Source organism: Erinaceus europaeus, chromosome 3 (assembly GCF_950295315.1).
Source record: "Erinaceus europaeus chromosome 3, mEriEur2.1, whole genome shotgun sequence".
Lineage (NCBI taxonomy): Eukaryota > Metazoa > Chordata > Mammalia > Eulipotyphla > Erinaceidae > Erinaceus > Erinaceus europaeus.
In genome coordinates, this window is record NC_080164.1 from 145,829,422 (window position 1) to 145,857,028 (window position 27,607).

At 39.0% G+C, this 27,607-nt stretch overlaps 1 pseudogene; it reads right to left on the reverse strand.

Annotated features, from left to right (window-relative positions):
* Positions 1–483: 483 nt before the first annotated feature.
* Positions 484–6,786, reverse strand: LOC103128809 (large ribosomal subunit protein eL27-like; annotated as a pseudogene).
* Positions 6,787–27,607: the final 20,821 nt, after the last annotated feature.

The following is a 27,607-nucleotide window of genomic DNA, read 5'->3' on the forward strand; positions in this document are numbered from 1 at the left end:
TGAGTGCATTATGAATCCAGGCTGCTGCTGGCCTTCCCCCCGCCCTTTCTTTTTATTTGATAGGGCAGAGAAAAATTAAGAGGGTTTGGGATGGTAGACAAGGAGAGAAAGAGACACTATGGCATTGCTTCACGGCTAGAGAAGCTTCCCCTTGCAGGTGGGAACTGCGGCTTGAACCTGGGTCCTTGTGCATGATAATATTTGTACTTAACTTGGTGGACCACTCCCCAGCCTCATGGAAGTTTATTTTTCAAAACTGTCTAACCACATCCAGAAGCATCCCAAAGGTACTCACAAAAACTGCACCAGGTGCTTAAATGCATTTGCATCACCAGCTTTTCATCTCTAATTATTTTAACATTTCCTGATTTGTGACAGATTAGGTCAGAACAGAAACAGAGCACAAGAAATAACACCATTTGTTTTGCTTGTTATGGTGGCTATATCAAAATACTTTGGATTGGGTGGCTTGAATAACACAGTTTATTGTCTTAGTTTTGGAGGTTTGATGGTGAAGATCAAGGTGACAGCAGACAGACTTGATTCCACTGTGGCTGTTCTCCAGGCCTTGCAGATAGCGCCTTCTTGCTGTGTGCTCACAAGGTCATCCCACTGTGAACTCAGGATACGCTTCTCCTCCTCCTCATGTAAGGGCACCAGTCCTATTGGGCTAAGGTTCCATATCAATGGCTTCACTTTTGCAAAATCATCTTTAAAAATTTTAACTCTGTATGAATTAGACCCTGAACTAGTAGGGTTGAGACTCCAGTATAGAAATTTTTTTTCTGGGGGGGGTGGGGTGATGAGACACAATTCAGCTCAGAAAATGTGGAGAAACCTGTCCCATCAAGATAACAAGCTTTATTTATTAATCTTTCTGCTTTTTCTGTGAATTCAAGAAAAGGAGAGCTGGAAGGGATGGGTAGACTCATCCAATATCAGCACCAAATTGAGCAGGCTAGGCTAATTCAGTAAGTCATAGAAATGCCACTAACAGAGACCATTTCTACATTAAGCATGATCAAAAGGCAAAAGTTCTGTTTCAAAGATTTTTGTTGTTGTTTTTGTTCTAATGGTTTACAAGATTGCAAGATTACAGGGGATCGTTCCACACCACACCCACCACCAAAATTCTGTATTCCTACCCTCACAATTAGTTTTCACAAAGTCTTAGAGAAGTTTAACTACTTCTTCTGGCATTTTATTTATTTATTTATTTTTGTTTGTTTGTTTTTTGAGTTCATGTGTTTCACTTTCGATTCCATATCTAAAACTGTCTAGTAGTTGAAAAGACAGTTTGTAATTGCTGTATTTCATGGCCAGAGTCATAGCACAATCTACAATATCATGATTTTAACTTCAGAACCAACAGGTAAGTGATGAACTTAAGTATCCCAAATATCCCAAGCAGTGTGGGGCCAATGGTCTGCTAGGGGGTAAAGTTGTTGTTTATGGAGAAAGACTATTCTATAGGCAACAGCCAGTCAGTAGCCCCAAAGAGGACAATAATGCCTCCTGTGCTGAGGCATAGCTTCCCAAAATACTGGGGAGTTTTCCAGAGTCCAGCTGGCTCTTGGCTGGGGTCACTGGACTTCTCATGGGGAGCCTATCAAAACCCTGCTTCTAGTTGCTGTGTGACTTAGCCAACTCATTCTCTGCCAATCTGTGCTCCAGATTTATGAATGATAAGAGGAGACAGTTAAATCCAAAGTAAAAAATATATACAATCTCTGTTGCCCCAGCAATGTCTCTGTGGTTTCTGATGATGAACTGTGTTTTCCCTGATGTGATTTGTTCCACATGGAATTGCCAGTTGCCAGGATAGGTTTGGAGGTCTGTAAATAAATAGAAGTCTGCAAGGGAAGTGGCCTCAAAACAGATTTAGAATAACCAAGAGATTTATTTATTTATTTAGCCAAAACTTCAGAGCCAGATACTGTTAATGGAGCTAAGGATATACTTCTGATAAAATAAAAAATATATCTGCCTTGTTGGAATTTTATCTTTTTTTAAATTTCTTTATTGGAGAATTAATGTTTTACATTCGACAGTGAATACAATAGTTTGTACATGCATAACACTTTACAGTTTTTCATATAACAATACACCCTCCACTAGGTCCTCTACCATCCTTTTTGGACCTGTATTCTCCCCCCACCCACCCCAGAGTCTTTTACTTTGGTGCAATATGCCAATTCCAGTTCAGGTTCCCCTTGTGTTTTCTCTTCTGATGTTGTTTTTCAACTTCTGCCTGTGAGTGAGATGTGTTCCACTTAACAGTTTTATTTATCGTTTGTCTCCACTCAATAGAGATAAAATTCCAGAGGTGGGGCTACAGAGCAGCAGCAGCTGTGTTTCTTTCCTCTCCACTCCCCCGTCAACTAGGAAACGGAAAGATGTCAGTCCATAGCTCCATTATTCACAATAGTCAAGGTATGGAAACAATCTTTGAGTTTGGAGCAATAGTGGCATGTCCCAATAACTTTTAACAGAGTTGAGAACAAGCTCAAGGGAGGCAAGTATTGATATCAAGAGTCTAGTGAAGAGGCTACTATAGTTAAGCCAAGAAAGAAATAGAAGCATATTATATTGAATAACACAGTTTATTGTCTTAGTTTTGGAGGTTTGATGGTGAAGATCAAGGTGACAGCATGGAAGAAGTAAGTTGATGAGAAATGGTTGAATTCTAGACATGTTTTGAAGCTAGCCTACAGACAGTTTGGATCACTCTTCTAGACTACCCTGTGAGTACTAAAGTGTACACATAGTTAAAATCCTACAGTCTTCCTTCATAGTACCTAATGCTGCCAACTCTCTCACTCATTCAACCTATCTCATATCTCAGTTGGGAACTCCCTCTTTTTTGGGATCTAGTTGAGATTGATATGAACACCCCCATTCTATAATATGAGGAAACCCAAAGGTCTTGTAGGGATTTCCATTAAATATTGGGGGAACTCAGATTCTTTTGCAGCAGTCTATATCCAATGCTGCCTTCAGACAGAGAATTTTTTTTTGATGGTGGGAACACTACTGATGGGCATGATAGACTCATTTCTTTATATTTTCTTGGGTTAATACAATTCCTTTATTGTCTATTTCACAGCATTTTGTGGAATGTCTGTGACTTAAGCTTGCACTCCAAACAAAGGTCTTATCATCATAGACTATCCATGTCCTTAGATCATTCTAAAAGGTTCAAGGCAGAGTCTTATTATTTTCTAAATAAATAAATAAATAAGTAAGTAAATAAATTTCCTCTGGTTGGAGAATGTTCTGGAGGTAGATGAAAGTGCATGGTGTCATATAACTCTCTGCCTTCTTCTCATTGTGGTTACCTGTTTTTTTGTTGTTCAGTGGGGAAGCCATTACAGAAATCAGAGCTTCTACCTTCTGCACCTCATAATGATCCTAGGTCCATACTCCCGGAGGGATAAATAATGGGAAAACTTTCAAGGGAGAGGAAGGGATATGGAGTTCTGGTGGTGGGATTTGTGTGGAGTTGTACCCCTCTTATCCTACGGTTCTGTCAACATTTCCATTTTTATAAAATAATAATTAAAAAACAGAAAAAAGTTCAGTAGGTTTAAGAGTAATCAATAACAGCCTAAACTTTTAAACTGCAAAAAATTAATAATGTTGAATATATCGTGTATGTGTATTGTTTGTGTATCGAATGTGTGTATGTTTTTGTGTATAGAAGATCTCCAGCATGAATAGCACGAATGATTTCACTGACTTCTGACCAATTTTTTTTTTTTTTTTAGAGAAAATGGTATATTTTACTTTATTAAGAAAGTGCCTGTAGGATACAGACTTCTAGTAAAAGTAATTTTATATGGCATATTTGTTCACGCATTCATTTTTGAATTAGTGATTAAATACTGATTCACAAAATTTTAAGATAGCAGGTAAAACTTTGCACTAGTCCCACCACCAGAGTTCTGAGTCACCAGTCCCTCCATTGTAAGCTACAACAGTTCTCCCAAGGTTGTAGATGTGGATGGATTAACTATTATTATATCTAGAACTATCTGTCTGCATTTGTATACATTTGCCCATTTTTTTCCTATGGTCCCATCTTCTCTTCTTTTCCAGATAACACATATACCTATTACTACATCCAAGTGTCCCTCATTTTTTTCTCTTCTCTCTCTGGGTCCTGATGGAGTTGGAATACAGAACTCCCTGGTCATGGAGTATGGACAGAAATTCTTTTTTTTTTTTAATTTTAAAGTTTTATTTTTATTTATAAAAAGGAAACACTGACAAAAACCATATGATAAGAGGGGTGTAACTCCACACAATTCCCACCATCAGAACTCCATATCCTGTCCCTTCCCCCCTTTCCCTGATAGCTTTCCTATTTTTTATCCCTCTGTAAGTATGGACCCAGGGTCATCATGGGGTGCAGAACATGGACGGTCTGGCTTCTGTAATTGCTTCCCTCCCCTGTTGAACATGGGCATTGGCAGGTTGATCCATACTCTCAGCCTGTCTCTCTCTTTCCCTAGTGGGGCAGAGCTCTGGGGAAGCAGGGCTCCAGGACACATTGGTGGGGTGATCTGCCCAGGGAAGTCCGGTTGGCATTATGTTAGCATCTGGAACCTGGTGGCTGAAAAAAGTGTTAACATATAAAGCCAAACAAATTTTGACTAATCATGAACCTAAAGGCTGGAATAGTGCAGATGAATATTTGGGGGGGGGGTCTCCATTTTGTAGATAGTTAGTAGGGCTATTTTAGTTATAGTCCAAAGGGCCCATGACTATACTAGTTGTTTTTTTTTTTTTCCCCTGAGCCTGACATCTGATATGCAGGTGGATCCATGCTATTGTCTGGGGAGATGATGTCATGGCTGGAAAAAAGACCAGAGAGCTGCATCAGGGAAGAGAGTAGCTCCCAAATATGGGAAAGGTGTATAAATATTGTTGACTGTAAACCCCATCGATTTGATCTGATCAAATATTCATATTCAGCTTAGGACCCTGTGTGATCTCTGCATCCCTGTAAATTTGAGCTCACATTCTGTGGTCATGAGTAGGAACACTCCAAGCTGCCTCAGTTTCAGTACCTATCTTCCTCAGGTGGAACACAGAGTATGTTGTCCAGCCTCCCTTCGGAGGATGGAACATTCTCTACCATTGTTGATCCACGTTGAGGGCAAGGACCTATGGGGGCCCACAGAGGGGTCTATTGTGTTGTTCCTGATAGAGATGACTGGTAACAATGGAGGGAGGGATTTATTTGAGGTCTAGGCCCATCATGTCTGTTTGGGAATCTCAGGACTCCCCAAGGCACCAAAATTCTTGATGTAGTGCAGAAGGTGTGAGTTCTGGCTTCTGTAATTACTTCTATGTTGGACATGGGCATTAACAGGTCAATCCACACTCCCATACAGTTTCTATTTTTCCCTACTGGGTAGGGCTCTGGAGAGGTGAGGTCCCAGGATACATTGGTGAGGTCATCTGCCCAGGAAGGTCAGGATGGACTCAAGATAGAGTCTGCAACTCAGTGGCTGAAAGGCAGCAAGATCTAAAGTGGGACAAAATTATTATGAACAGGAACCAAAAAGTAGGAAGAGAATAAATGAGAATAGGGATCTTTGGGTGGAAAGAAGCTAGGAAGCCTATTTTAGGCATGTTCCTAGGGGCCCATGACGACTGTAGTTTTTGCTTGTGTTTGGAGTTGGAAAAAAAAATTGTCTGAGAAGATGGTGTCAGAGTAGAGAAAAAGTCTAGAAAGTTGGATTAGGGCAGAGAGTAGTTGCCATTCTTGAAAAAAAATAATAAAATTAACTGTTTACCTCATCCACCTGACGCAGGGCCCATATATAGTTATATTTAGCATAGGGAGCCTGTGTAACCTCCGACTCTCATTGTTCTGAGCTCGCAGTTTATACACCTGGGAACATTGTAGGCTACACTCATTTCAGGACTAGTCTTCCTCAAGTGGCAGGGCAGGATGACCCAGCCTCCCTTAGGAGACTGGGGCCGTCCTTACCATCACTGCTTTATACTGAGGGCAAGGTCCTGGGGAAGGCCCACAATAGGGCTTACATTGATGTTCCTGATGGAAATGGTCAGTGGTGTTGGAGAGAGGGATCCACTAGAGGCCTCTGACCAACTTTTTATACAGATAAAGATACTTAGAGAGACATAGAGAGGTGGAGAAGTATCACAGCACTAAATCTTCTCTTGCTGACATGGTATTCCCACATGGTGCTGCGGGTAGAGAGCAACAGCAGAATGAGAGGAAAGGAAGGAGCTGGGAATAATGAAATTATGTACTGAGACACTTCCAGTAAGGACATTTAGTTTCAGTGATTGAATTGTTAATCTACTGCATATATATATATATTTAACTTTTAATGACTGAAACAAAAACACCTAAAATTGTAGTTTTTTGGAAGAACCATTTGTTCTTGCCAGTCTTGTACCTTTCCTCAAACTTGACTTTTGCCTCTCGACTTGCCTTGTGTTTAAGGGAAGGATCTTGGAAGACATCCTTGTTGACAACAGTTTTGTCTAAGGGAATATCCACAGAGTACCTCGTAGGCATAAGGTGAAACCTTCACGAAAGACTTGATCTTTGACCTCTTGGAGATTTTCTTCTTGCCTATGGCAGCTGACACTGTGTGGATAATGGTCAATCCCAGCCACCAGAGCATGGCTGCATAGGTGGTCTGAGGTGCCATCATCAGTGGTCTTCATGATGACAACTTTGTGTACAGAGTAGTGTCTGGCCAAAACCAGCACCACCTCTCTGGGTTTCATAAACTTGCCCATTTCGACAGCAGCCACCAGGGCCTACAACAAAAAGGAAGAGATCTGCATATTTGTTTTTTAGGCACCTTAGACACTCTACCTTAATGGCGAATATGAAGATGCATGGTGCTAATGTCTAACACGAGGCAACATTTTTCTTTATTCCCTCCTTTCTCTCTCTCTTTTGTTAAAAAGAAAACTTAACTTTTTTGCCATTCTAATAGTTTGCAGCTTTGCAGTTAATAGTCAATACTAGTGCCATGCCAACGTGAGTCTGATTCTAAAAATGTCTCCTGAGAAGATAAATTCCTTTGTGTTACAGAATTCTGAAAGATCCTTTATGGTAAATGATGGTAAAAAGAAAAGTTTTTTCTTAAACGGAATGTTTTTTTTTTCTCTTTTTTTAGATGAAGACAGAGAGGTGCAGAAAGAGAGAGGAGAAGAAACTATAGCACTGGGGCTGGGAGGTAGCACACCTGGTTAAGCACAGATGGCGCAAAGTGCAAGGACCAGGCTAAGGGTCTCTGTTCAAGGCCCTGGTTCCCCACCTGCAGGGGGGTCACTTCACAAGCAGTGAAGCAGGTCTGCAGGTGTCTTTCTTTCTCTCTTCTCTCTATTTTCCCCGTCTCTCTCGATTTCTCTCTGTCCTATCCAACGATTACAACAGCAATGGCAACAATAACAGTAACAACAAGGGCAACAAAATGGAGAAAAATGGCACCAAGAGTAGTGGATTCATAGTGCAGAAACTATAGAACCAAAGTGGTGGGGCCAGGGTTGTGTACTTAGCAAAGCAGAACACTATCCAAGCCATCATTTGCCAGGAAGGATCTTTCAGAATTCTGTAACACAAAGGAAACATTTTTAGAATCAGACTCACGTTGGCATGGCACCAGTATTGACTATGAACTGCAAAGCTGCAAACTATTAGAATGGCAAACCCTTTGACTTTTTAGCTCTGTAGTTAAATGTTATTAGGTCCTCGCTTTGACTAGAACCTTTTGACTATGTAACCTTTCCAAATAAAATAGAGTTCTGTCTTCACTGTAGACCTAATTTGTCTTTCTTATCAGTGAAGTAACAGGCAGTAGCAAGAAAGTCAAAGAGGGAATTATAAAAGCTATTGTTCCATAATTAGTGTGACTAAAACAACAAACAAACTATTGAAGGTTGATACCTACATTATAAGAAGGCAGCTGATTTTTTGTAGGTTTTTCATGCATGTCCCAAATGACTATATCATGTGTTTTCACAGAGCATGCAAAAGAGGATAATAGACCATTACGGCTCTGGGAGAGCTACTGAGATCTGTTCTGCCAATGTGAAAAGAAATGCATTTCATTTAGGCTTGTTTGAGGTCTGGCAAAACATCACCAATTTGGAGAAAGGGTCTATTCCTATTCTAAAGTAATGAGAAATGTAGGAGAGTTGAATAGAGATGTACTTTGCATTTGAACTAGGCTAGCCTAGCCTAGATTAGACTACTGCAGTTCTAACCTAGAGAGAGTTCATGGCATTGAGTTTGTATCTGTCTTCTCCTATTTCAGGATATGCAGTGCATAGTAACTGCTCAAGAAGTGCTTACATTGTGTTGAGTTGAGCTAGTTTTCATTATCAAGTTGTTTTTTTTCATGGAAAAGAGAATGGGGTGGTTTATGACAATATTTCTCACACAGTGACCTACCCAATCCTGAAATCCATTTTATTATGGCTGCATGTCTGCATTAATGTGGTAGTATCAAGCTGGTCAGCTGGCCTTGGGCATGTGTGCAGAAGCTCCTAGAAAGATTCCCACTGTAGCTTTGACATCTGAATACTAAAGGAGTCAGGCATGAAGATATTGTCTACATAGGTTTTTATTATTATTAGATTTTCCTAGCTCTCCCATCACAGGAAAATATCTTTTTTAAAAATCGTTTTGAATTATCTTTATTTATAGGATAGAACCAGTCAGAAATCGAGAGGGAGGAGGGAGACAGAGAGGAAGAGAGACAAAGAGACACCAGCAGCACTGTTTCACCACTCATGAGGCATTCCCCCTGAAGGTGGGGACTAGGGGCTTGAACCCAGGTCCTCGAACATTGTAACATGTGTGCTCAACCATGTGTGCCACCATTTGGCCCCCAGGAAAATATATATATTTTAATTTTTTAAAAATTATATTTACTTATTTATTCCCTTTTATTGACCTTGTTGTTTTATTGTTGTAGTTATTATTGCCGTTATTGATATCATTGTTGGATAGGACAGAGAGAAATGGAGAGAGGAGGGGAAGACAGAGAGGGGGAGAGAAAGACAGACACCTGCAGACTTGCTTCACTGCCTGTGGAGTGACTCCCCTACAGGTGAGGAGTCAGGGGCTTGAACCGGGATCCTTAAGCTGGTCCTTGCACTTTGCACCACCCGTGTTTAACCTGCTGTACTACCACCCGACTCCCTATTTTTTAATTAAAAAATTTTAATTTATAAAAAGGAAACACTGACAAAAACATAGGATAAGAGAGGTATAATTCCCACCACCAGAACTCCGTATCCCATCCCCTCCCCTGATAGCTTTCCTATTCTTTATTCCTCTGGGAGTATAGACCCAGGGTCATTATGGGGTGTAGAAGGTGAAAGGTCTGGCTTCTGTAATTGCTTCCCCACTGAACTTGGGCGTTGGCAGGTCAATCCATACTCCCAGCCTGTCTCTCTCTTTCCCTAGTGGGGCAGGGTTCTGGAGAAGCAGGGCTCTAGGACACATTGGTGGAGTCATCTGTCCAAGGAAGTCCGGATCTTTTAAAAGCTCATAGCAAAGTTTCAAGTAAATACATTTAAAAAACAAACAAATAAAAACCCCTTACAGTGTTTTAGTAGGGGCCAGTTGGTGGTTCACTCAGTTGAAGGCATGTGTTAGGGTGTGAAAGTACCTGGGTTCAAACACACAGTCCAAACCTTCAGATGGAAAGCTTCATAAGTAGTGAAGCAGTGTTGTGGGTGTCTCTCTGTCTCTCTTCCTATCCCCTCCTTCCTTTTGATTTCTCTCTGTTTCTATTCAATTTATGAATGAACAAATGAATAAATAAAATTTTTAAAAATTACTTTTTCTCCATTAATATGTTTTTAGTAAATACTAACAACTTTAGTAAATCCTGCCAATAAAATGGCTTTTTTTCTTTTGGAATATTTATTTATTTATTTTTATGTAAGCAGGGGAAGGAGAGAAAGATAAGGAGAAAGAGGGGCCAGAGCACTGCTTAGATCTAGCATATGCTGACATAGGGATCAAATCTGGAGCCTCAGTTATTAAGATCCTATTTTTTTTTTTTTGCCCTAACACATTTCTATCTTTCACCTTGAAGGATATCTTAAAATCCTACAACAAAGTAATTTATATACCCTGGAATCAAATTTAGGAGAAGACCATTATCTACTAGATAATTAGAACTGGTTTGCTTCTGTGGTACTAATGGGCAGATACCAGATGTTTATTGAGTACTTACACCTTTCGGGCATTGTCGCTGATAATGCATTGTTAGATACGTCAAAGTCTTCTCTTTTATGGGGTTTGAAGTGCAATGAGGAAGACAATATCGAACTAAGAATGTAAATAAAGCTAATAGGTGAAAAATCTTGTGGGAAATAATGCAGAGGAAGGATTTAAAGGATGCTAGCATTACCAGGAAGACTTCCTTAAAGAAATAATTTTTGCATTGAAGAATGTACACAAAGCCAATATAAAAGCTTAGCGGTTAGACAAATTACTATGAAATCAGTGTGGCTTAACTATTAATGAAGGAATAACCAAAGCATGATGAAACCACTAACATGCAGGATCAAGAAACTTAATAGCTCCAAAGAAAACAAGACAAATGTAAAGAAAATCAGACCAAGATAGACTGCAGTCAAACTGTTGGTATCCAAAGACAGAAGGAGAAAATAATCTTTTTCCTTTTTTTTTTTTTTTTTTTAAATTTTTAGAGGACAGGTACCACACCTCCAGAGCTTCCCTCAGTGCCATAGCAGCTCCCACGTAGTACATGTAGTATTGGTGCATGAACATGGGTCACACACACAGCAAGGCATGAACCTTACCTGCTGAACTAGCTCTGTGTCTTCAGAAAGAAAAACTTAAAGGTAGCTAGGGCAAAGCCACATCACATACAAGAAATCCATCTTTCCTGTTAGAATGGAAATCTGAGTCCAGTAACAGAGACATGACATAGCAGTGGTATAGATGAAACAGAAGATCACTTTCTAAATGCAGAGCCAGGGGGTAGGAAGTAGGATCATTGTTTTACAGAAGACTTTCATGCCCGAGCATTAAAAAAAAAATGTATTTGTGTGCTGGTGGTGGAAAGATGAGGTAAAGCCAAGGAGTTTTATCCTTCAGCTTGTGTGTTCAAGGACTCTTATTGCTATAGTTAACATATGTTACCAGATGAGCTGTGCGTCTCTGAGTTACCAGATAGTTTTGTTCATGTGTGCCATATAAAGAATAGAAACATATGAACTTGCTAAAAAAAATTTAAAAAGCTAAGACTTTGTGAAAACTATGATGGCTATCCTTGAGGGGAAGGTATGGGGTCCTGAGGGTTGGGTTGCAGAACTGTGGTGGAGGGTGCAGTGTGGAGATACACTTCTTTTTTTTTTTTTTTTAATTTTTTATTTAAGAAAGGATTAACGAACAAAACCATAAGGTAGGAGGGGTACAACTCCACACAATTCCCACCACCCAATCTCCTTAAACCCCCCCCCCCCCCCATGATAGCTTTCCCATTCTCTAGCCCTCTGGGAGCATGGACCCAGGGTCATTGAGGGTTGCAGAAGGTAGAAGGTCTGGCTTCTGTAATTGCTTCCCTGCTGAACATGGGCATTGACTGGTCGGTCCATACTCCCAGTCTGCCTCTCTCTTTCCCTAGTAAGGTGTGTCTCTGGGGAAGCTGAGCTCCAGGACATATTGGTGGGGTCTTCAATCCAGGGAAGCCTGGCCAGCATCCTGGTGGCATCTGGAACCTGGTGATTGAAAAGAGAGTTAACATACGAAGCCAAACAAATTGTTGAGCAAGGAGATACACTTCTATAATCCTATGATTTTGTAAATCACTAATAAAAATAAACTAAAAATAAATAATTTCTCTCTAGAAAAACATCTGTGTGGGTAAAACAGCTTCATTCTACAAGACCACTTGGAGCTTGTGGTCCCTCCCATCTCTTATTGAAATCACCAAATGTGTGATGATGTTCTTGTCCATCTCATGTGAAAGAGGAAAGAGGAAGGGGGAAGAGTGTCCTTTACCAGGACTTCACCTAATCGTCTAATGATCTAGTGTTCTCTCCAGAGTTTCCTTGTCTTTTAGGTCATGTAGCAAATAGAAATGCATTCTTTGCTTAAGAGACATACTCTTGTACTGCTTCTTGAGTGTACTCGATCTTAGTCTTCCTATTATTTGAACAATCTCCATAGAAAATGTAAAATAAAATTTTATCTTTCATATGAAGTTTTTTCTCCTAGGCTAACATGATGGGAAGACGTGGAAAACATTTTTTTCCCCCCTATCATAATGGTAAGTCCTGGAACAGAACATCCTTTAAAATCTGTTGGGTAGCTGAATTGGTAATTGAATTACACAAGCAAATGCCAACATCACCAAAGTGAAAATATAAGTGTTAGAACAGACACACACTGTAAAACACCCTGCATTAAGAAGGCTGGAATCCGGATATGATTTGTCAAGATCTGAAAATTAATTAGCCTCTTGCTGTGGCATAGTTTATGCAAGTAACAAGATGCCCAATTTTTCCCAGTTTGGATAAAGGGACCAAACTTTCAGTTTCTCTGGGAATGGGCACTGGGAAATATCACACATTCTCTGTCTACAATGATAGTGTGTTCGGTGACCAAAATTAGGTTATATCAGAATGACTTTTAGAAAGGAGTTAGAAGAAACTCCAAGTTGATAATGATTGAGATATTTTTGGAATTTGTGACAACTAGTACATATATGAAGGACTAATGTGTAAAATTTCTCAATTTTTTAAAAACCCTCTTACTCCCAACTTATGTCTTCCTCCACCATCATGCTCCTAGACCTGAAAGCCACGCCACTCCCTGAGTCCTTTACTTTGGTGAAATACACAATTAATATATTTCTTTTTTTAAATATTTTTTTAGTTTCTTTTTTAAAAATATTTATTTTATTTATTTATTCCCTTTTGTTGCCCTTGTTGTTTTATTGTTGTAGTTATTATTGTTGTTGTCGTTGTTGGATAGGACAGAGAGAAATGGAGAGAGGAGGGGAAGACAGAGAGGAGGAGAGAAAGACAGACACCTGCAGACCTGCTTCACCGCCTGTGAAGCAACTCCCCTGCAGGTGGGGAGCCGGGGGCTAGAACCGGGATCCTTATACCGGTCCTGGTGCTTTGCGTGCCACCTGCGCTTAACCCGCTGCGCTACAGCCCGACTCCCAATTAATATATTTCTATACTACTACAAAACACACAAATTTTTTCAAAGATATGTTTCATAGAACATTAAGTTCATTTTTTTGTTTATTTACTACCCTGGAATTGTAAAAGACAGCCATCAACTCAGATTACAGCATGGACTATTTTGTTAATGTTAGTTTCTTCAGAAGTTCCTTCTTCTTCCTACCATTACAATAGTATCCTTTTAAACAAAAGAATATTAATTTTATGACTTAATTTTAAGTCAGATTCCTAGACCTCCATGTCTCAATTTAAGAACTCCACTGTATTTTTCTCCAGGATCCAGTTCTGCACTGAATTATGTCAGCAAGAACCATCAGAGACCCAAGCAGCATTACTGTCTTTGCCAGAGTGTGTGTGTGTGTGTGTGTGTGTGTGTGTGTGGTGGTGGTGGTGGTGGTGGTGGTGGTGGTGGTGGTGGTCAAATGACCCACTCATTTGGGTTCTCAATATCCTTTGTACCTATATGCTCCGGTGGACTTTGAAGCCAAACCAGGCGACTTTCAATATGTATGCTTTTCAAGAAAGAGTATTTAGGATAATGGTTGGCTGGCATGAAAGGAAGCAGATGATATAGAAGAGATGCAGAGAGGAATTTTGGACTTATTTTTTATTTCTAAACATTACTAGGCATATAGGAGGCACTCACGTACACAATGGACCACTGGTTACAGGGTGATGTGGAATTTCAATATTATTTTGACTGGGACTTTCCTTTCTTAAGTAGCTGGTTCATTTTCAGCCCATCATTTCTCTGTGGTAGAAATCATTGCTTTGAGATCTGGAAGTGTGATGCCTCCGGTTCTGTTCTTTTTTCTCAAGATTGTTTTGGCAATTCTAGGTCTTTTCTGGTTCCAGATAAACATTTGTAGCATTTTTTCTATTCTCATAAAAAATGTGCTTGGGATCTTGATGGGGATAGCATTAAATTTGTAGATGGCTCTGGGTAATATATTCATTTTGATGATGTTAATTCTTCCAACCCATGAACATGGAATATCTTTCCACTTCTTTGTGTCTTTTTCAATTTCTTTGAGTAGTGACTCATAATTTTCAGTATACAAGTCTTTCACTTCTTTGGTTAGGTTTACTCCTAGATATTTTATTGTTTTTGTTGCTATAGAAAAAGGAACTGATTTCTGGATTTCAATTTCTTCTAACTTAGTGTTTGCATAGAGGAATGCCACTGACTTTTGAATGTTAATTTGATAGCCTGACACATTACTGTATTGCCTGATGATTTCCAAAAGCTTCTTGCTGGATTCCTTAGGTTTTTCCATGTATACTATCATGTCATCTGCAAATAAGGAGATCACACTCCCAGATCTCAAACTGTATTATAGGGCCATTGTCATCAAAACTGCTTGGTACTGGAACATGAACAGACACACTGACCAGTGGAATAGAATTGAGAGCCCAGAAATGAGGCCCCATACCTATGGACATCTAATCTTTGACAAAGGGGCCCAGACTATTACATGGGGAAAGCAGAGTCTCTTCAGCAAATGGTGTTGGAAACAATGGGTTGAAACATGCAGAAGAATGAAACTGAATCACTGTATTTCACCAAATACAAAAATAAATTCCAAGTGGATCAAGGACTTGGATGTTAGACCAGAAACTATCAAATACTTAGAGGAAAATATTGGCAGAAGTTTTTTCCGCATAAATTTTAAAGACATTTTCAATGAAACAAATCCAATTACAAGAAAGACTAAGGCAAGTATAAACCTATGGGACTACATCAAATTAAAAACCTTCTTCACAGCAAAAGAAACCACTACCCAAACCAAGAGACCCCTCACAGAATGGGAGAAGATCTTTACATGCCATACATCAGATAAGAGTTTAATAACCAACATATATAAAGAGCTTGCCAGACTCAACAACAAGACAACAAATAACCCCATCCAAAAATGGGGGGAGGACATGGACAGAATATTCACCACAGAAGAGATCCAAAAAGCCGAGAAACACATGCAAAAATGCTCCAAGTCTCTGATTGTCAGAGAAATGCAAATCAAGACAACAATGAGATATCACTTCACTCCTGTGAGAATGTCATACATCAGAAAAGATAACAGCAGCAAATGCTGGAAAGGGTGTGGGGTCAAAGGAACCCTCCTGCACTGCTGGTGGGAATGTCAATTGGTCCAACCTCTGTGGAGAACAGTCTGGAGAACTCTCAGAAGGCTAGAAATGGACCTACCCTATGACCCTGCAATTCCCCTCCTGGGGATATATCCTAAGGAACCCAACACATCCATCCAAAAAGATCTGTGTACACATATGTTCTTGGCAGCACAATTTGTAATAGCCAAAACCTGGAAGCAACCCAGGTGTCCAACAACAGATGAGTGGCTGAGCAAGTTGTGGTATATATACAATGGAATACTACTCAGCTGTAAAAAATGGTGACTTCACTGTTTTCAGCCGATCTTGGATGGACCTTGAAAAAATCATGTTGAGTGAAATAAGTCAGAAACTGAAGGATGAATACGGAATGATCTCACTCTCAGCCCGAAGTTGAAAAACAAGATTAGAAAAGAAAACACAAGTTGAACCTGAAATGGAATTGGAGTATTACACCAAAGTAAAAGACTCTGGGGTGGGTGGGTGGATGGGGAGAATACAGGTCCATGAAAGATGATGAATGACATAGTGGGGGTTGTATTGTTAAATGGGAATCTGGGGAATGTTATGCATGTACAAACTATTGTATTTACTGTTGAATGTAAAACATCAATTCCCCAATAAAGAAATAAATTATTTAAAAAAAATAAACAAATAAAACACAGTAACAAAAAAAAAAAGAAATCATTGCTTTATTTTAGCATTTTTGAAATAATGGCAGGCATTGTGAATGCAGGAGAAATAGCAGTGGAATGGAACTGAATTATCAGCAAGAGCAATTTCCAGTGTGGGTGTTGAAAACTAATGAAATGCTATATTATTCTGTGTTCTGCACTGGAGAATGTTTGATATTCTTCTTCTTTAGTAAAATTTGACTCTATTACTTATTATCATTGTAGAATTGTGAAGAATAAGAAGTTCAGAAGCCATTTGTGTTCGAATAGAGTGCAATTAAAAAGTCCCAGGCTAACATTCTAAACTTATAAACAATAGAACTAACAAGAAGAAGAAAAAAAAAATCGAGAAGCAGATGCTGAAGCAAGTTATAACCTACCAGCTATGAGAAATACAATAGAAAATTGAGAAAAAGTATTGTTATGACCATTAATTATAAAATGGAAAAAATAAAGGCACCAAAGTAAATTGAGTTATTAAAAATGCTACTTCAGTTTCAACAAAGAAATTTCAGGCAGTGACAGGCTTTTAAACTTACAATGGAGACTGATGACTAGGAAAGAACTGTTATCAAGATACTTCAGAGAACAAAGAAATAAATACATCCAAGATACAGTTACCAAAGCCACTTGATATAAAACGTCTGCCCAAGGCAGAAGATGTCACTGTACTCTCAAGCTCTTTTGTGTACTTACACAACTACTTTGCTTCTTCCCTCATAGATTGTCATACCTCTGGTACATATTCCTCCAGAAGAAACTTTGTAGGACATTGGGTAACTGATATGAGCCATAGCCACATCCTCAAAAATAAGTACATATTTAAGCAAACTGATCCCTTGTGAATTTTTGTCTTCAAGAAGCTTCTGACTGCTCTTATCCATAATTTACAGTCATCTTTATTGAGGATTGAGAATTGATTGCTATCACAATGAACAATGAAACTAGACTACAAAGCAGAAGAGACATCTTTTGATCAGAGTTGGTTAAAGTAGCACTAACAGTGTAAAATTCTGCTGTAGAATATAAATAGATACCATTTTTTGAGTGCCCAATATAGATAGGACCTACACATGCAATGCCCACCTTACTTCCTGGCCACTCAGGGTCTGTGTCTCTACCCCAACCTTCTACAGTGGAGCTGAAAATCTACCCTACTCCTCCCCCCAGAATTTTTAACTTTGGTGCAAAACTCCAAACCCAGTCAAATTCTGTTTTGTGTTTCCCTTTGTGTTTTTCTTTCTCAACTTCTGTTTATGAGTGGGATCATCCCATATTCATCTTTCTCTTTCTGTCTTATCTCACTTAACATAATTCCTTCAAGCTCCATGCAAGAAGTGTCGAAGAAATTGGGTTCATTATTTTTAATAGCAGATTAGTATTCCATTTTCTATATATACCACAACTTTCTCAGCCTCTCATCTGTTGTTGGGCATCTTTTTGGATGGGTGTGTTAGACTTGTTAGGCTATATCCTTAGGACAGGAAATACTGGGTCATAAGAAAGTTCCATTTCTAGCCTTCTGAGGGTTCTCCAGGCTGTTCTCCACAGGGGTTGGACCAATTTACATTCCCACTAGCAATGAAGGAGAGTTTCTTTGGCCCCCACAAAATCTCCAACATTTGCTGTTGCTATCATTTCTGATGTATGATATTCTCACAGGGGTGAGGTGGTATCTCATTGTTGTCTTTATTTGCATTTCTCTGCAGTGACTTGGAGCATTTTTTCATGTTTGTTGGCCTTTTGTGTCTCTTCTGTAGAGGATATTCTGTTCATATCCTCTCCTCACTTTTTAATTGGGTCATTTCCTTTTTTTGTTGCTAAATTTGGTGAGCTCTTTATGTGTTTTGGTTATTAGCCTCTTGTCTGATGTATGTTATGTAAAGATCTTCTCCCATTCTGTGAGGGGTCTCTTTGTTTGGGTAATGGTTTCTTTTGATGTGCAGAAGCCTTTCAATTTGATGTAGTCCCATTGATTTATTTTTGTTTTAGTTTTCCTTGCAATTGGGTCTATATCAGCAAAGATGTCCATGAGATTTAAATGGAAAAGAGTTTCACCAATATTTTCCTCTAAGTATTTGTTAGTTTCTTTTCTTTTCTTTTTTATTTATAAACAGGAAACACTGACAAAACCATAGGATAAGGGGGGTACAACTCCACACAATTCCCACCACCAGATCTCCATATCCTATCCCCTTCCTTGATAGCTTTCCTATTCTTTAACTCTCTGGGAATATGGACCCAAGGTCATTGTGGGATGCAGAAGGTAGAAGGTCTGGCTTCTGTAATTACTTCCCCGATAAACATGGGCATTGACGGGTTGATCCATACTCCCAGCCTGCCTCTCTCTTTCCCCAGTGGGGCAGAGTTCTGGGGAATCAGAGCTCCAGAACACATTGGTGGGGTTTTCTGTCCAGGGAAGTCTGTTTGTCATCATGCTAGCATCTGGAACCTGGCGGCTGAAAAGAGAGTTAATGTACAAAGCCAAGCAAATTGTTGATTAATCATGAACCTAAAGGCTGGAATAGTGCAGATGAAGAGTTGGTGGTGGTGGGGGTCTCCATTTTGTAGATAGCTAGTGGGCATATTTTAGTTATATTCCAAAGGGCCTGTGGCTATACTAGGTTATCCAGGTTCTCGATCCATTTTGAGTTTTTGTTTCTGGTGATATACAATGGTTCCCTTTCATTCTTCTGTATGCTTTAAGCACTTAAGGCTTCAGATTTGTAAACTGATTGAATTATAACACTGGACTTAAATTGTTAGTGCATTTATAATAATGACTTTTTAAAAAATATTAAATCATGTATAATCCATAGCTTCTGGCAGCCATTCTCTTTCTCCTCGTCCTCCTTCTCTTCCTCCTTCTTCTCCTCCTCCTCCCTCTCCTCTCCTCCTCCTTCTTCTTTTCTATTTTATTTGATAGGCTAGAGAGAAATTGAGACGGGAGGGGGAGATAGAGGAAGAGAGAGAGAGACATATGCAGACTTGTTCCTCCTGCAAGTGGGATCCTTCTGTATAATACTGTGTGTACTCAACTGCATGCCTCACTGCCTGCCCCCTCTAATACCTTTCAGTGAGAAAAAGAAACTTTTAGGAAATGGAGGCATCTAATGTCTGACAACTATGTATAGAATATATACCCTTAGAGTTACAGTAATTCTTGCCTTTAGATAATTTATGATGCTCTAGGCTGAGGACATCATTCAGGTATATGAAATTGTTGTAAGAGGACAGTGTTCTAATGTTTTCTTATTAAAAGACCAATTGTAACATCATCTCTGTATCTCTTGGATATTCATGTCTTTATCTTCTTGTTATTTGTGTAATGGGAGCTTATGCTTCTAACAGTTAAAATACTTGGAGTAAATGGCTGTATTTGTGAAAGTTTTATTTCACTATGAATTCTTTATGATTCTCATTTATTTTATATTATTTATTTTTTTAATTAAAAATTATCTTTATATATTGGATAGAGACAGTCAGAAATCAAAAGGGTGATAGAGAGGGAGAGAGACAGAGAGACACCTGCGGCACCACTTCACCACTCGCAAAGCTTTCCTCCTACAGATGGGGACCGGGGGCTTGAACTTGGGTCCTTGCGCACTGTAATACGTGCGCTCAACCAACCTGGTGCGCCACCACCCGGCCTTGATTATCATTTATTTTTATGGAGCTGATACCTTGTGCACGCATGATTTTACTGCTCCGGGGTCAATTTTCATGAGAGAGAGAGAGAAAATGAGAGAGACACCACAGCACTAGAGCTTTCTCTGGTGACATGACACATCCCATGTGGTATCAGGACTGTATGCATGGCAAAGCACATACCTACCTGGTGAGCTCTTTCTCTGCCTCTGAAAGACTTTTTAAATGTATAAAACATCAAAGAATTTTATGGTGATTCACACACGACCTCCCCTTGGATTCTACAAAAAGCCTTTTACTGGATTTGTCATACATCTACACATCCAGCCATCCCATATCCACTCATATGTCCATCTCACTTTTGATACATTTTAAGGAAGTTGTAAATATCATTACACATCCCTTGAATTGATCTAGCATTTATAATATTATTGAGAGCTGTACACATACTTTCTTAAAAAAAATCATACTGTCTAGAGAGAAAAATAGTCTTTGGATCCTTGAAAAAATGGCTGTTAGTATTTGGACACAAAGATAAATACTAATGTCTTATAACTAAGAATCATAAAAATAGAGATAAATTAATATACAGCTTATGATAATGGTAAAAAAGGAAATCTACACTCCCAAATTTTCACCAATAGGAGGAGGACTTCTAAAGTTTTTTATTTCTCTTGAAAGATTTTTTTCTCCAAAGCTTATTTCTGATATGCATGGCTGTAGAGGTTTTCTTCCTCTTTGTCTTTCCTACTACATAGACTATACTCCAATGAAAGCAGGAGAAATCAAAGAGAGAAGCTTATTTGTTGTCCTGACTGTTTTCTTAGCATCTGGACAATCTGTTGACCAGCCAGTTAACTCCCAAGTATGTGAGAGGTGGCTAGATGCAAGTTCTAGTAGTTTCTGAGATCCACAAACCAGAAAAAAAGCAGAGCTCTGAGCTTTACATTAACAAAGTGTAACAGAGAAGTGGCCATGTGATAAGGAGCTAGCTGAGTTTTGCTATTCTGCATTCTGAATACTGAATGCCAATCTGCATTCAGGAGAAAATATTTAATAAGCTTTGAGAAAGCTAAGAGGTAAATTAACCTGGTGTTTTTTGCTAAGCTGGTGTTTGACCTAACTACATGCATTGAATTTTTTTAGTGGATTTAATATTCAATGAATTTCACAGAAAAACAATTTTCTGTCCTAGTCTTGCATTCAGTAGTGGGTTGTATCCTCCTCTGTTTACTGTTGAAGATGATCACCTGAAAGTTTTCCTTATTGTTGCTAGAGGGTCTGGCCCTCCAGACAAGGAAGGAGGATTCTATTTGGCCCCTCACCTACATTTGGAGTTTTCTTGGGAACTGAGGACTCAGCAGTGGTTCCTGCTTCCAAGTGTTCTTGAAAGTAGCCTCCCGTCTCATTCCACCTCTCTAGATTTAACCCACTGCCATGATAGGATATTTAACCATTAGTGAAGGCCTGGTTCAGGGAAAGCCCATGACAAAGTGCAAACAAATTTCTATGCCTTTCATCTAGACATTTAGAAATGAACTTATCAAGCTGATAAAACTACTTCAGCCTCTGACTTTGACAACTGCCTTTGCATAAAAACATGAAAGATCAGGTTTGAATTCAGAACTACTGACTCCTCTGCAGTCTGAATTTAAATCTAGCATCACAGCAAGACCACACACCTCTGTAGTAATATGGAAACAAAATGGAATTTCATACATTATTATAAATATAAAGTGAAATCAGAGTGGCCATGCAGGAAGCACATTTACACTTAATCTCGGGAGTCAGGTGGTAGCTCAGAGGGTAAAGTGCACATGGCACAAAGTCCAAGGACTGGATTAATGATCCCGGTTAGAGCCCCTGGCTCCCTACCTGCAGGGGAGTTGCTTCACAAGCGGTGAAGTAGACCTGCAGGTGTTTGTCTTTCTCTCCCCTCTCTGTTTTCCCCTCCTGTCTCCATATCTCTCTGTCCTATCCAACAACAACAATAATAACTACAATAATAAAGCAAGGGCAACAAAAGAGAATAAATAAATAAATACATTTAATTTCAGCCTGGTAATAGCCTAATAGAAACTAACTGTAGACAAACATTCTGGGAACCTAACATACAACTGTGGGGTTAGTAATTGCTGAGAAAAACTATACAAAGAATCAATCACAGACATGGATACTTCCTTATTTTATTTTTACTGATGATTATCAGTGGTTTACAAGATTATAAGATAATAGGGATATAATTCCACACCATTCCCACCACCAAAGTTCTGTGCCCCCACACTCCTCCAGTGGTAACTGTCATTGTTCTCCCAAGGTTACTGGGTTGATTATGTGTGTGTGTGTGTGTGTGTGTGTGTGTGTGTGTTATATTTATTTATTTCCCACTTCATTTCTTTTTCTTTTTTTAAAATTTTTCATTTATAAAAAGGAAACACTGACAAAACCATAGGATAAGAGGAATACAGCTTCCCACAATTCCCACCACCAGACCTCCCCACGTATACCATCCCCTCCCCTGATAGCTTTCCTATTCTTTAACCCTCTGGGAGTATGGACCCAAGGTCCTTGTGGAATGCAGAAGTTTGATTGTCTGGCTTCTGTAATTGCTTCCCCACTGAACATGGATGTTGACAGGTCGATCCATACTCCCAGCCTGTCTCTCTTTCCTTAGTGGGGAAGGGTTCTGGGGAAGCAGAGCTCCAAGGCACATTGGTGGGGTTGTCCCTCCAGGGAAGTCTGTTTGGCATTTTGCTAGCATCTGGAACCTGGTGGCTGAAAAGAGAGTTAACATACAAAGCCAATCAAATTGTTGAACAATCATGGATCTAAAGGCTGGAAGAGTGCAGATGAAGTGTTGGGGGGGTCCTCCATTTTGTAGATAGATAGTGGGCATATTTTAGTTATATTTCAAAGGGCCTGTAGCTATACTAGTGTTTTTTTTGTTGTTGTTGCTCTTTTTTTCTTTTCTTTCTTTCTTTCTTTTTTTGCCTGAGCCTGAAATCTGATATGCAGGTAGATCCAAGTTCCTGTCTGGGGAGATGATGTCATGGCTGGGAAAAGGACCAGAAAGCTGGATCAGGGAAGAGAGTAGATCCCTAATGTGGGAAAGGGGTAAACTATTACTGTAAACCCCATTAATTTGATGTGATCTGGGGCTCATAATTAGCTTAGGAGCCTGTGTGACTTCTGCATCCCTCTAGATCTGAGCTCACATTCTGCGGTCATGAGTAGGAACATTCCATGCTGCTCCAGTATTTTTTTAAATTTATTTTTTATTTTAATTGATTTTTTTAATTTAATTTAATTTATTTTTTAAATAATTTATTTCTTTATTGGGGAATTGATGTTTTACATTCAACAGTAAATACAATAGTTTGTACATGCATAACATTCCCCAGATTCCCATTTAACAATACAACCCCCACTATGTCATTCATCATCTTTCATGGACCTGTATTCTCCCCATCCACCCACCCACCCCAGAGTCTTTTACTTTGGTGTAATACTCCAATTCCATTTCAGGTTCAACTTGTGTTTTCTTTTCTAATCTTGTTTTTCAACTTTGGCCTGAGAGTGAGATCATCCCATATTCATCCTTCAGTTTCTGACTTATTTCACGCAACATGATTTTTTCAAGGTCCATCCAAGATTGGCTGAAAACGGTGAAGTCACCATTTTTTACAGCTGAGTAGTATTCCATTGTATATATACCACAACTTGCTCAGCCACTCATCTGTTGTTGGACACCTTGGTTGCTTCCAGGTTTTGGCTATTACAAATTGTGCTGCCAAGAACATATGTGTACACAGATCTTTTTGGATGGATGTGTTGGGTTCCTTAGGATATATCCCCAGGAGGGGAATTGCAGGGTCATAGGGTAGGTCCATTTCTAGCCTTCTGAGAGTTCTCCAGACTGTTCTCCACAGAGGTTGGACCAATTGACATTCCCAGCAGCAGTGCAGGAGGGTTCCTTTGACCCCACACCCTTTCCAGCATTTGCTGCTGTTACCTTTTCTGATGTATGACATTCTCACAGGAGTGAAGTGATATCTCATTGTTGTCTTGATTTGCATTTCTCTGACAATCAGAGACTTGGAGCATTTTTTCATGTGTTTCTCGGCCTTTTGGATCTCTTCTGTGGTGAATATTCTGTCCAAGTCCTCCCCCCATTTTTGGATGGGGTTATTTGTTGTCTTGTTGTTGAGTCTGGCAAGCTCTTTATATATGTTGGTTATTAAACTCTTATCTGATGTATGGCATGTAAAGATCTTCTCCCATTCTGTGAGGGGTCTCTTGGTTTGGGTAGTGGTTTCTTTTGCTGTGAAGAAGGTTTTTAATTTGATGTAGTCCCATAGGTTTATACTTGCCTTAGTCTTCCTTGTAATTGGATTTGTTTCATTGAAAATGTCTTTAAAATTTATGCGGAAAAAACTTCTGCCAATATTTTCCTCTAAGTATTTGATAGTTTCTGGTCTAACATCCAAGTCCTTGATCCACTTGGAATTTACTTTTGTATTTGGTGAAATACAGTGATTCAGTTTCATTCTTCTGCATGTTTCAACCCATTGTTTCCAACACCATTTGCTGAAGAGACTCTGCTTTCCCCATGTAATAGTCTGGGCCCCTTTGTCAAAGATTAGATGTCCATAGGTATGGGGCCTCATTTCTGGGCTCTCAATTCTATTCCACTGGTCAGTGTGTCTGTTCATGTTCCAGTACCAAGCAGTTTTGATGACAATGGCCCTATAATACAGTTTGAGATCTGGGAGTGTGATCTCCTTATTTGCAGATGACATGATAGTTTTTCCATGATACATGGAAAAACCTAAGGAATCCAGCAAGAAGCTTTTGGAAATCATCAGGCAATACAGTAATGTGTCAGGCTATCAAATTAACATTCAAAAGTCAGTGGCATTCCTCTATGCAAACACTAAGTTAGAAGAAATTGAAATCTAGAAATCAGTTCCTTTTTCTATAGCAACAAAAACAATAAAATATCTAGGAGTAAACCTAACCAAAGAAGTGAAAGACTTGTATACTGAAAATTATGAGTCACTACTCAAAGAAATTAAAAAAGACACAAAGAAGTGGGGGCCTCATTTCTGAGCTCTCAATTCTATTCCACTGGTCAGTGTGTCTGTTCATGTTCCAGTACCAAGCAGTTTTGATGACAATGGCCCTATAATACAGTTTGAGATCTGGGAGTGTGATGCCTCCAGTTCTGTTCTTTTTTCTCAAGATTGTTTTGGCAATTCTACATCTTTTCTAGTTCCAGATAAACATTTGTAGCATTTTTTCTATTCTCCTAAAAAATGTGCTTGGGATCTCGATGGGGATAGCATTAAATTTGTAGATGGCTCTGGGTAATATATTCATTTTGATAATGTTAATTCTTCCAACCCATGAACATGGAATATCTTTCCACTTCTTTGTGTCTTTTTCAATTTCTTTGAGTAGTGACTCATAATTTTCAGTACACAAGTCTTTTACTTCTTTGGTTAGGTTTACTCCTAGATATTTTATTGTTTTTGTTGCTATAGAAAAAGGAACTGATTTCTGGATTTCAATTTCTTCTAACTTAGTGTTTGCATAGAGGAATGCCACTGACTTTTGAATGTTAATTTGATAGCCTGACACATTACTGTATTGCCTGATGATTTCCAAAAGCTTCTTGCTGGATTCCTTAGGTTTTTCCATGTATACTATCATGTCATCTGCAAATAAGGAGAGTTTGACTTCTTCTCTTCCAATCTGTATGCCTTTAATTCCTTGCTCCTGCCTGATTGCTATGGCAAGAACTTCCAACACTATGTTGAATAGTAATGGTGATAGTGGGCAGCCCTGTCTAGTACCTGATCTGAGGGGAAATGCTTCCAGTTTTTCACCATTGAGTATGATGTTGGCTGTAGGTTTTCTATATATAGACTCCACTATCTTCAGGAATTTTCCATCTATTCCTATTTTTTGTAGTGTTTTGATCATAAAGGGATGTTGTATTTTGTCAAAGGCTTTCTCTGCATCTATTGATATGACCATGTGGTTTTTGGTCTTGCTTTTGTTGATGTGGTGGATCACATTGATTGATTTATGTATATTAAACCAACCTTGCATGCCTGGGATAAACCCCACTTGGTCATGATGAACAATCTTTTTGATATACTGCTGTATCCGGTTGGCTAGAATTTTGTTCAATATTTTCGCATCTATGTTCATCAGAGATATTGGTCTGTAGTTTTCTTTTTTGGTTGTGTCCCTGTCTGCTTTTGGTATCAGGGTGATGCTGGCTTCATAGAAGCTGGCAGGGAGTATTCCAGTGTCTTCCATCTTCTGGAAGACTTTTAAAAGTAGAGGTATTAGTTCTTCTTTGAAAGTTTTGTAGAATTCATTTGTAAAACCATCTGGTCCAGGACTTTTATTTTTGGGGAGATTTTTGATAACTGTTTCAATTTCATTAGCTGTGATGGGCCTGTTCATGTTATCCACTTCCTCTTTACTTAGTTTTGGAAGTTGGTAGGTATCTAGGAAATCATTCATTTCTTCCAGGTTCTCTAGCTTGGTGGCATATAGTTGTTCATAGAAGCCTCGCATGATATGTTGAATTTCTGCAGTGTCTGTTGTGATTTCTCCTCTTTCATTTACTATCCGATTTATTTGGGTCTTCTCCCTTTTTTGTTTTGTGAGTCTGGCTAAAGGTTTGTCGATTTTGTTTACTCTTTCGAAGAACCAACATTTACTTTCATTGATCTTTTGTATGGTTTTCCTATTCTCAATGTTATTTATTTCTGCTCTAACTTTAGTGATTTCTGTCCTTCTGGTTGCTTTAGGATTCCTTTGTTGTTCTTCTTCTAGGTCTTTAAGATGTGCAATCAGGCTGTTTATTTGTGCCTTTTTTTGTTTCCTAATGTGTGCTTGTATAGCTATGAACTTCCCTCTTAGGACTACTTTAGCTGTGTCCCAAATATTTTGATAGCTTGTGTCTTCATTTTCATTGAACTCTCGAAACATTTTGATTTCTTCCTTGATTTCCTCTTTGACCCAGAAGTTGTTAAGAAGTATACTGTTGAGCTTCCACATTTTGGGACTGTTACTAATCTTTTGTTGATTGTTAAGTGTTAGTTTAATTCCACTGTGGTCTGAGAAGATGCTTGGGATGATTTCAGTGCTCTTGAATTGGCTGATGCTGTCTTTGTGGCCTAACATATGGTCTATCCTTGAGAATGATCCATGTGGATTTGAGTAAAATGTGTATTCCAGTTTCTTGGGATGAATGACTCTGAAAATGTCCAATAGTTCTAGTTTATCTATCTCTTCATTTAGACCCCTTATGTCTTTACTGATTTTCTTCCTGGATGATCTGTTAAGTTGAGATAGTGGGGTGTTGAAGTCCCCTACTATGATTGTGTTACTGTTAATATATTGCTGTAGCTCTTTCAGTAGAAGTTGGATGTATTTAAATGGCTTCTCATTGGGTGCATAGATATTAATAATTGTTAAGTCCTCTTGATTGACTGATCCTCTGAGCATTAAGTAGTGTCCATTCCTATCTTTTTTAATCTTACCTATTTTAACGTCTATCATGTCAGATGTGAGAATAGCTGTTCCTGCCCCTTTTTGTGGGCCATTGTCTTGTATGATAGTTTTCCATCCTTTCACTTTAAGTCTGTGTTTGTCTTGTTGAGTTAGGTGAGTTTCCTGTAGACAGCATATTGTTGGGTTGTGTTTTCTGATCCATCTTCCTACTCTGTGTCTTTTAATAGGTGAATTCAGGCCATTGACATTTATTGATACCAAAGATTGAAGATATTTTAATGCCATTCTTGTAGAGTTGTAGAGTGTTTTGATATATGTCCTATTTTTGGTGGTCTGGTTGTTCATAGGAGACCTTTCAGAACTTCTTTCAGGGCAGGCTTGGTGAT